General features: G+C 35.5%; 1 long non-coding RNA gene across 1 annotated transcript in view; it reads right to left on the bottom strand.

The window, feature by feature from the left end:
* LOC117202631 (uncharacterized) overlaps nt 1–9501 on the bottom strand; it is a 67535-nt gene extending 58034 nt beyond the window's left edge. Inside the window, exon 1 of the long non-coding RNA XR_004485118.2 lies at nt 9429–9501. This is a non-coding gene — a long non-coding RNA (uncharacterized LOC117202631). The remainder of the gene's footprint in view (nt 1–9428) is intronic.
* Nucleotides 9502–11818: the final 2317 nt, after the last annotated feature.

Genomic DNA, 11818 nt, shown 5'->3' on the forward strand with positions numbered 1-11818 from the left:
AAGAGAATTTAAAAAAATAGCTCCTATTATTTTAAAATTCATATGTAAGAATAAATATTCTACAATAATTAAGATGAAAAAGAACAGTGTATGTGTGTGGGGTTCTTTACTGTATATAAGAACATATTGTACAGCTTTTGTAATCAAATCAATATGGTATCAGCATGAGAATAGATAAGTTGACAGAATAGAAAATCCTGAAATAGATCATAATATATATGAGAATTTAACATATGAAAAATTTGTAGCTCAATTTGGTGGGGGAACTATATTTTATATAAGCAATAGTGTTTATTAATTCATATATAGATCTAAGAGCATGAAAAAAAATTCAGAAGGATACATAAAGTTGTTATGCAAGTTGTCTAGTGGGTGGATGTGGGACTTAAGGCAGGAGTTGGTGAGAAGAAAGAGACAAAAAGAAAGATAATAAATCAACATGCAAACTTAAAATGTATGATTTCCAGATTCATGTTCTAGAATCATATTTCTAGAATCAGGTTCTTAGAGTGAAAAAAATTTATATTTTAGTGTGATTGTGTGTAAATATATATGGAGAAATGTATGGGAGTGGGGGAAGAGAAGTAACGACGTGTAAGAATCTCTACGGCCTATCAGTGAAGAAAGCAAGTTAAAGATCAATGTGTATAATTTGATTCTATTTAGATAAAAACAGACACACTGTATTAAAGTTTGATCAGAGAAGGAGAACTTCTAGGTGTCGTATAGAATGAGGAATTTATCACAGGGATTTGACCTCATGCGAGGTCAAGGTTGGAGCTGGTTAAGCAGTTTATATATGACTTGCTTCTGTGTCCAGTGTTGGGTCTGAAGTCTTCACGATAGGCAGTTGGAAGGGAAAGATGGGCACGTAGTCGCATGCCATTCCAAGGATAAATTGGAACCTAGGAGGACAAACTGAAACTCAAGAGGCTCTTTCACTTCCTTCAAACCTCCAACTTTGATGACATGGGTGACCTGCTGGAGAAATGATGCCCTTAGTCATGGAGTGGAACATACAGGTGACCTAAGAGCAGGAGAAGCTTAAGGAGGAGATCCTGTGGGAGCTGCAGAATCTGTGGGCTCAGCTGCTACCTGATGCCAACAAGGTGAGAGACCAGATCCACAAAAAATTTGTATAAACTGCTACAGTATCTGACTCTATACCAACCTTCACAATCTAATCATTCCTGCTGCTTCATTTTTGCCTTTCATATCTCATGCAAATTTCTATGTAGCCAATCTTAGCTCAAAACCATACAGGGAAGGGAATTCATACATAAATAAGACACCTATGTAAGTATATGTATACCTTTATGTTGGTATAAATAAGGAAAAAGTCATGGAAAAATACACCCCAGATTTCATCAGGGAGATGGTAGTGGAGGGATATGGCCAGAAGCTAAATATAGTATGGTATATTTATGTAACACAATATGGTGCAGCTGTAATAAAGAATAAGATGTGTTTGTATGTACACATATGAAAAGCTATCCTGATGGAAAAAAGCAAGTCAAGGAAAACTATCTAAAATATAATCTTATTTGTGGAAAAATAATCTACTATGTGTGGAGATATGGATATAGGCCACTATATCTGTACTAGCTGTGTGACCTTCGAGCAAGTTATTTAATCTATCTACACCTTATTTTCTTCATTTGTAAAATGGACATAGTAATACTAATGATAGCATCTGGATTGTAGGTTATCGCGAAGATGAAATGAGACCCATAAAGTGCCTAGAATAGGGCTTAGCAAATAGCAAGTGCTCGATAATATTATTATTATTTTGGTTATTTCTATCATTATAAATACATCTCAATGGAAATCACTTTCCTCCTTCTCCTACCTTATCAACTCAATTCTATCCTGTCAAATCAAGGAGAAAAGGAGGAAGAGAAGGGGATCTGATTTAAACAGAGCTGCCCCAGAAGGTTGTCACTGGCCCATGGGTCAGTGAGTTGTAACCCTGCGTAGTCATTAAAAGGATGTCGATGGCGAAAAGACGCAAGGTCAAGCAATGCTTATCCAGAAAAAAGCCTGGGATTCAGACAGGCAGTTCTGGCTGTGTGAGTGTGTCTGTGTGTGCACGCATGGGTGTGTGTATGTGTTCTCATGTGTTAGCACACACATGCTTGTGTATAAGCTGGAAAGAACCAATAAAACAACTGAGGATAATTGCACTAAGGAAACATTTAAAAATTCCTGCAAAGGTGAGTCAGAGTGCTATATATTATATTTTCTGATCCACACATGAGAGTTAAAAGACGGGACAGCCAGCATACTCATTTATGCACCCTGAGCCCTGCAATTTATTTCACTGTATTTGATGTTAGCAGGGAAGCATTTCTTTATGTAAAATTACTCAGAATACAGCACAAAGAACTATTCTGTAGGTATGAAATGTGTCTAAATAAAAAAAAAAAAAAGAAAAAACAAAACCCGCTTCTGCACTTTTGACACATCATGACCACAGTAAAGGAAAAATGAAGGCTCTTTTGTTTCTAGGTGCTGCTGGAGGAAATGAAACAATGGGGCATGAACACAGTTCTCAACCTTTTTTTTCTATGGGGGCACCCGTGGCTGACTAACATTGCCTAGCACAATGCTCTTCTAAACGCGATTCCCAGCACACTGGTCATTACTTCATCTCATTCACTGCCACCCAAGAGAGCATTTCAGGATACAAATGAGTAAGACTGACATTGAAAGAGAGTAACCTTGGAGACATTCTATTTTTTAATTAAAAATGTAATACATGAATATATTCTCATTGTAAAAGACTAAGCAATATGGAAATATATAGGATATACTCCTGTACCAGCTCTCCCACACCCAAACTCCTCTCCACAGAGAGAAGCTAATAAATTATTAATAATTTTGGTGCGTATCCTTTATATATTAAATTTGCATTTATATGTTCATATGTATGCATGTGTTTATCTGTATCTTTATATCTATATATCCACACATACTGGATTATTTTTCCATAAATGAGATTATACTTTAGCAACTTTTTTGATTTGTTTTCCACATAACATCATAACACTGGAATATCTTTATGTATGGGTACAGACCCATCTTGTTCTTTATAACAGCTGCACTGTATTGTGTTGCATAAATATCCAACATTTTATTTAACCTCTTTCCAATGGTGGCTACTTGTGTTGTTTCTTTTTTATTATTAAAAACAATGTTGCACTGAATGTACATGCTCATCCTTGTGCATGTTTCTTTGTGAACAAATGTATTTATTAAGAACAGATATGTAGAAGTGGATTGCTAGGTCAGAGAGTACCCATATTTTAGTATTTAATTAAGTACAAAATATTCCAAAAATCTGCACAAATTTACACTCTCTCCACTGGCAGTATTTTTTCTGTCATTCAAAAAAGATTTGCACAGTGGCTACTTACTTACCTCCCTACTTACCTATCTATCTACCTCCCAGCTACCCACCCACCACCTATCTAACACGTGGAGGAAAATGAAGCAGGTCAAAAGTTATTAGGAGTGAAACGGACAGGGTGCATATTTAAGTTAGGTGGTACAGGTACCTTGCTAAAAAAGGTGATCTCTGAGAAAAGCGTGAAGAAAGAACTGGAGCAAGCCACACATATACCTGAGGGAAAAGGATCAAGGTAGAGGGAACAGCAAGTAAAAGTAACAGAAGAGGACAGAAAGCTGGTGTGTACTAAGAGAAACGAGGAGGCCAGTATGGCAGGACTGTAGTGAGAAAGGGGGAAAGTAGAAGAGAGAGGTAATGAAGGTACAAGAGTGTCCATCTCCCCAGCCTCTTTTTAACAGCAAGGAACATTCATCTTTAAAGTGCTGGCCAATCTACTGGCAAATCTCACTCTTTTCAAATTGCATTCTGCCTGATTACTAATGAGATGGGGAATCTTTTCACGTGTATGTTGGCTGTTTTTGTTCTTATTCTACATTTGTATTTTCATATCTTTTTCTCACATTTGATTGGATTTTTTCTTATTGATTTTTATACATTCTGATTATTTATTAAGCCTTTTTCAATTATACGTCTTGCAAATATGTTCTCCCAATTTGCCTCAATTTTTATGAAACCCAACCTGTATATTTTATTTATGAATTCTTTATATTGTTTTTAGTTTAAGGGGACCCTCCTTATCATAAAATAAATATTTTCCTATATTTTCTTCTGATGGTTTTATAAATTTGTTGTTCATTATGTTTAGCTCTTTAATCCATTTGGGATTTACATTTGTGAATGTCACAGTTAAGGTATAATCATATATATAATATATGCATATATATTATTTTTTCTCCCTTTTCTGATTTGAAATACAAAATTTATTATATTAAAAGTTCATATATATTAATCTGTTTCTAGACTGCCTATTCAGTTCTGTTTTCTATTTACCTGTCAATACCACACTGTTTCAATTATTAAAGCTTTGTAGTGTATTTAGATACTTGATATGGATCACTTATCTTCATTGTCTTTTGAAAACTATTCCTGGAGATTCTATTTCAGATGAATCTGAGAATTAGCTTAGCAAGGTCCATTTTATTGGGATTTAATTTAAATGTATAGATTAACTTGAGGAGAATTAACGTTGGTAAATTATTGAGTGTTCTCATTTAGAGAATAGATCTTTCCATTTGTTTAGATTTCCTTTCATGATTTTCAGTACATTTTTACAGTTTTGTTCCACATAGATCTTGCATATTTCTTGTTAAGTTTATTCTTAGGCTTTTTTTCCTTTGTGTTTCTGGTTATGAAGGAGTGTATTACATTTTATTTTCTAATATCTTGATTTAATATTATTAGATAAATTCAGAAAAAAAACCAAATCCTGAAGTAAATAGAGGTATAAGGGTAGCTTTACACTGATTGTAGTCATTTAATAATTTATTGCTAGCAATAGAGCATCTGAATTGATTCCCTCATCAGAACAATCTCTGGGATATGACAAATCAAAGAGACTACCTTTAGCTTTTGCTTTGGGACATTTATTTACTCAGGGAGGAGGCAATTAGGCCAAGCCCTGAGGCTCATATATGTTCAATCACTCTGGAATCTGAGAACAAAGCAATGGGGCTTCTTCTTTCCATATTCACCCCTGCTGCTTTATTTTGACCTCCTTTTGTTTCAAGTCTTTGCTTTATACAACTAAAGTTTTAAAATTATGCACATAGAAAAGCACATAAAATAATATAACCTTAATTTAATAGCTGAGTCATTTAATATGACCCAAGTTTAATAGCTATTTGTTTGCCATATTTGGTTCAGGACTTTTTTGCTTTTGTTCTTATTAATTTTAAGGAAATAAAATATTACAAACACAGCTAAAGCACCAACCCTTTCCCTTCCCATTCACTCTGATGTTGGTGTGTTTCACCCTTAAGAACATTTAAAATATTTTTATGATTTTAATGTGCAGCTATAAGTTATATTTATTATCTGGTGTGTTTTTAACATTTACATAGTTGGTATCAAAACATGTGTAGCCTTTTGTAACTTGATACTGTGGGCTTTTGAAATTCATCCTTGTTGACAAGGACAATTGCTCATGGTATTTTATTTATATCCATTGGTCAAACTTAGCTAATCCAGTCACATGGCTATACCTAGTAGCCAGGGAAATTGAGAAATGTGGTTTTTATTCCAGAAAACCACAACCCTGGCTAAAAATCTGGGTTACATTACTAAGGAAGATGAGGGGAACTGGTAGTAGGGTACAGCTAGCCATCTCTGCCAAATATTTCAATTATAATGTTTTATAATGTTTATTACAGATTTCTGATATATACCTTTATTGGATTAAGGTATTTGTTTTTATCTTTCTCAGCTTGCCAAAGGATTTTTAAAACTGCTTTTAATTAGGAATAGGTGTTAAACTGTTCTTTGGCATCTTTTAATATGATTATGTGATTTTCTACTTTAATTTGATAATGTAATGTATTAAATTAATGTTTCTTAATGTTAAACTATCCTTGCATTCCAGACATAGATTTTAATTATGTTATAAGATATAAGATTCAAAAACATGAATCTTATATCTGTTAGAAATATATTATTTTCTTTGAAAGCAGTGTAGACTTTCGTTATTTAGGATTTATATGTTCATAGTTAAACTGGCTTATTCTGTTATTATTTAATGTTATTTGTATGGATTTATAATCAAGATTATGCTAACCATATAGAGTTAGTGGGGAAGCTCTTCATCTTTTTATATTCTGGAAAAATTTTTTTAACCTAATAATTATCTGTTTAAATTTTAATACAATTTACCCATAATACCATTTGATCTGGGTTTTTTTTAAGGGATATATCTTTGACTACTTTTAAAATTTCTTCTATGACCTTATTCTATCTTTTGTTGAGCCAATTTTTGTTATATATTTTTTTCTAGAAAAATCAACCTTTTAATTTAGATTTCAAATATGTTAGCATTAATTCAAACCTACCTTTCTTTCACACTTGAAATTTTTTTCTGTGTCTATATTTATCTTACCTGTCTTCTGTGGTTTATTTTAGTCTCCTCTATTTTGTCTTGATCAGAATTGCCAGAGATTGTACAATTACGTTGGACTTTTAAAGAACCAGGAAATGGTTTTATTAAGTAGTCCTTTCAGTCTTTTTACTTACGTTATTATTTTCTGCTTTTTAACTTTTTAATTTTCTCCATCCAAATTGTTTTTTTTTCTTCTTCTAATTTATTGTATTGTGTGCTTAGGTCATTATTTCAGGCATTGTTTATTGGCTACCCATTCCTAACCCCCTTATCCTTTCTACTTCCAATTGTAGAGGCGAAAATAACTAGATACCCAATTTCCCAGATAGTCTTGGAGCTAGGTATGGCCATGTCCTCCAGATGTAAGAGGAAGTCTTCTACAGGCACATTGGGAAAGATTTTTTCCCACTGCTCACTAAAATGGAGAAATGCACACCAACTCTTTCTTTCCAACTAGTAGAAGGAAAAAGAGAGCACAGAGAAGGCACACCTGGTTTCTTAAAAGCCCTACCCTAGAAGTGGTATGCATCATGCCCACTCACATACCATTGGAGAGAACTTACTCATTTAATCATACTAACTGCGAGGGAGGCTGGGAAATGTGACTAGCCACATCACTTGCTATAACTCTATTATGATGTAAGAAAAGAACAGATCTGGAAAATAGATTAGCCATTACTTGCAACCTTTCACACATACAATGACAGAGAAGTTAAGAATATCAGTTACTCATGAAAGCGCAAGCTTGGAAGTTGTTCTATAATCCTTAAGGGACCTATATGAAAAAAAATTGAGCTTTGAAAATATTCATCTAAATATTGGATGATGCCACCAGCATTCTTATCAGACAAAAGTACCAAAACCTGAGCTACAACAATCAGACTCAAGTAACCATTGACAGTCTAAGCAGCCAACTTGAATCAATAATGCTATCTATATTTCCGTAAGGGAGGATAATCACACATACACACTGGCATAAAACTCAGTGGCTTCTCAATTCACTGTGAAATCATATAACTCAAACCAAATAGTTGCAGGTAGCTTTAATTAGCAGTGTCATAAAAGCAATTAGCACTGGTTTGTACCAACTGTATCCACTAGAACTAGCACAGAGTTAATGACAAGTGTATGCACAAGTAGCAATATTCTGTTATGCTTTCAGAAATATTAAAATAATAGAAAAAGGGATACTATTTCTTTCCTAGTCAATTTGTTTAATTTTTAAAATATAATATCTTATCTTTTCTTGTAGTTTGCTCTTGTGAGTTTAAAATAAGTGAAAAAATAAGTCTGCAAATCACTTTACTTGGTTACCTTTCTTCTAGCATAGATATATGTATCTTTTATAATCTTTTAATTTTATGTCAGGTTTATTAAAGCATAGCTTACATTCACTAAAATTCACCCTTTTAAGTTGTACAGTTCTATAAATTTATACAGTTGCATAGCTGCTACCAGAATCAAGGTATCAAATATTTCCACTACCCCTCCACCCCCAAAAAAGTTTTCTCATGTCCCTTGGTAATCCCCAAATACAACATTTTGGAAGTGAATCAAAATTCCACTTGATGTGTTTCACTTGGTAAGCCAGGTTTTTCATCTGGGAGAATGCCATGCAGACCTCAAATGTGAACAAGCCAACTAGCTTATTTTTTTCTTTCTCCCCTCTGAAATCCCACTTGTTTTTCCCAAGTGCCTCATTGGTTTAAATGATTTTAGCAGGGAATCACTGTTCATTTTTCTTTGCAAATATACTTTAAAAAAAAACTGTCAACATCAACATGTCAACATCATTGTCTTATTTTCTACATCCATCAGGTGCTTTAACATATATTACAGAAATAAAAGAAGGTATATTCTTTGTTCCCAAGGAGTTTTCAGATTAAGAGAGAGAATAAGCATGGACATATTTATAATAAATAGAATATGGTCTATGATAACCAGGAGGTGTTTTTCTCCCCTGTCTATTTTATTATGGTTAGCCTGTGGGGAAAGGAAGGTGAGAGGAAGTGCATTAAGTGGAAGGACTGGCTGGATTCAGCAGAATGAAATAAATACAAGAAGATACAGAAGCACATGAAGAGGACAGAACAAGGATTTGGGTAGAGATGACATTACAGGAAAGATGACTGCCATGGTTTGTGCTAGCTGAAAGAAGCCTTGTATCAAGAAGCCCTTCATTTTGTAGATGAGGAAACAGGCCCAGAGAGGGGCAGTGATACATTGAAGGTCAACCAGAGAAGTTGTAGCAGAGCTAGGAGTAGAACTAGTTCTCCTAATTCTGTTCTGATGTTCACTTTACTGCCCTGCATGGCTTATCCTGTTGCTTTCAGGAAGCAACCCGTAATTTTCCACTTACTCACATTTGCTTTTGAGCCCTTACATCCTACTCTAGCTTTACAAAAGAAATACATTAGCCATCACCTGGGGACATACCCAATGCCTCAGAGGTGCTACCCTCACAGTCTTTCTCAGATAATCCATCTCCACCTTTCTTTCCAAAACCCTCTTGGCAGAATTCAGGCCCCCTTCTTTGCTGGAGGGTTTAATAATGATTCACTGTAGGGCTAGCTTGAAACCTTGACTCTCTTGATATCATTTATGTGGGGAAAAAATGTTCCTAGTTCCAAATAATCAAACTAAACTTTCAACAAAAAGCCAAATACTTGGGGACTTCCTATAAATTTATCTGAATATGTAATTTTTTCTGTTCTTTAGAGGAATGACATATTCTGCTCAAATCTGAAACTATGACCTAATTTATATAAATTCAGCTTTTCTGGGTACAAACCTCCATAGGTTCTGGTGAAAACTAAACTCTTCCATTGCTACAGCAGTTGTGCCCACAATTCTACTCCAAATTCAACATAATGGAGCAAAGTGTCTCAACATCTGGAAAATGGGTAGAGTACATAAGAAAATAAAACTTACAGTGGAAAAGGCACTGGTGACAGTGTCTTGATGTTACAGTTCTTTGCTGAAATGTTTTTCAGGTGGCCCCTCTAAAAGAAAACGGGACACTTGGATACCAAGTTCAAGTCCACAAAGGAAATTCAAATTAGTTCTATATCAAATGTAGCACTTTCAAACATCATCTCATCAGAATATTCTGATATTTTCATCTGGTATTTTCATCAGAATATTCTATATTCAAAAATACTTTTGAAATGTATGTGCACAACACTGTGCTGTGGGGAAGTACAAAATAGACTAACAATAGAACGTAGCACATGGTATAGGGACATTTGGGACGCACAGGCTGTAATATTGTAGGAATTCAGAATCAAGAAATAGAACTGTATGGAACATAAAAGCCTTCAAGTAAGAAATGAAATTTAAGGATAGGTAGAATCTGTACACGTGGAGAGGAATAAGGAGCACAGCTGATGTTCAGTTGGATGTTCTGGAACAGCGGCACCGGCATCTATTCTGTATGACTGGTAATCCATTCTGAATGGTCGCTGTACTTGCCAAATTGGTCATTAGATATTCTGAAGATCACCCCAGCAGGCATTCCTGGATATCGCTGTGGAAGTGGCTGTTGGGAGGTCGGGGATCAGTTCAACTTTCCCAGGCCATCAAAAGGTAACCAACTGATCAGAAATAGAGATTTGTTTTAAATTGTTGCTGTGTTCAGTTAAATCTTATGTATGCTGTGCACACATTTCTTCTGAGATTATACAACTAATCTCTCAGTCAGATTGACATCAGTCTTAAACTTCATTATCATACAGCCATAGGTATCAAATTGACAAACACACTCAATGGGTATAAATGATTATTATTATTCTTTACTAGAACAAAAACTGTACTGTCTCTTATAACACTCATCCAATTTCAATCCCTTGTCAGGACAAACTTTAAAAGAATATCATCAAGAAAACTCAAAAAAAAAAGAAAGAAAGAAAGAAAGAAAAATAGCAGAGCTGGTCGGTTTTGTCTAGCAGGTACTTCTGCTGTTTCACCTTTTGAGGTAAGTAGCCTCAGGGACATGGAACCAATTTTCAGCAGTGATTTGCTACGATATTGAATACACATCTCAATACCTTCATAGATAGAAAAGGAGGGTCTGATTCATCAACACTTTCCTTTTGGTCAGCAAACACTCAGGGAACAATTAGACTGTTTATAAAGCCTTGGTACCTAGAATAGCACAAAGTCAATTTAAAAAATATATTGAATATGTGAGCTTTTCCAAATTGTCATCAACTGTTATGACAAGCTATTAAAGAAGCTATTGTAGAGGACTGAAGGAGCAGCTGATTTCAAAACAGTAAATCAAGTCTTGGTCAAGAGCACTGATGAAAAGAGAACAGGATTCTTGCTGTGTTTATGAGTGGCTCAAGACAGCTTTAATACACATCAATCACAGGTAGGCAGTGTGCTCCGGTCTGTGCCCCGGACTCTCAGTGTGACCTTTTGTGAGTCACCAGACGGCTTTCAGGCTCAGTTACTCAGCTGAAAACAAAGCCGAAGAGCAGAAACCTCAATGAAAATGAAAAACAGGCACTGCATCGCTAATGAGATTTCCTGGGGAAATAAATTCCTCACCTCTATAACCCCCTCTCCGTGACACTCCCCACTCTAGGCCACAACGTCCCACATTTTCAAGAGAAGGTGGACAAAGTGAAGTGTTTAAGGCATGTGGCTGTGCTACGCTCCCAGTTTCAGAAGGATTTATTGGGAAGAATTCACTGTGCTTACTTAAAATAGGAAAGCCATAAGGAAAGAAATGGTCACATTATCTTGCTGTAGAAATTAGAGCACTAACTTTGGGTTCAAAATCTCTCCATCGGCTATGGTTTGCTTAGAGATTTGGGAGGGCTGGCCAAGGAATCTCACCCTTTCAGTTGGTTCTAAACAGTCTATGGCTGTATAACCAGTACTGTGAAATATTTCTACTCCCTCTGGGCAAAATCACTCATTATTGTGAAACTTTCTGCTAAAATTATAAGATTAGAGTTGCATGAACATGTAACACTATGACTGTGGATGAAACAAAGTTTAGAAGAGAATAGCCAGAACAGCAGCTTCTTAGGAGGGTAGTAAAGCAGGCTGAGGGGGGGCCTGGAGTTTAGAAATGCCATCAATGCTGTCAGCCTCCACAGCTTCATGGTGCAGTCGGCCACCTGCAGAAGAGGGAAGCTCAGAAGGAAGACATGGCCGATGGAACTTATGGCCCTGGAGAATAAGGATGCACTTTCATTTTTAAGACTGTTGGTCCCTTGGTGTTGCAGTAACCATACACACACGTACACACAAACACACAAGTGTCTGTCTGGCACATATGTGTCTCCTTTCTGAAGCTAGTCCCCTTGGAA

This window comes from Orcinus orca, chromosome 20, assembly GCF_937001465.1.
Source record: "Orcinus orca chromosome 20, mOrcOrc1.1, whole genome shotgun sequence".
Classification (NCBI taxonomy): domain Eukaryota; kingdom Metazoa; phylum Chordata; class Mammalia; order Artiodactyla; family Delphinidae; genus Orcinus; species Orcinus orca.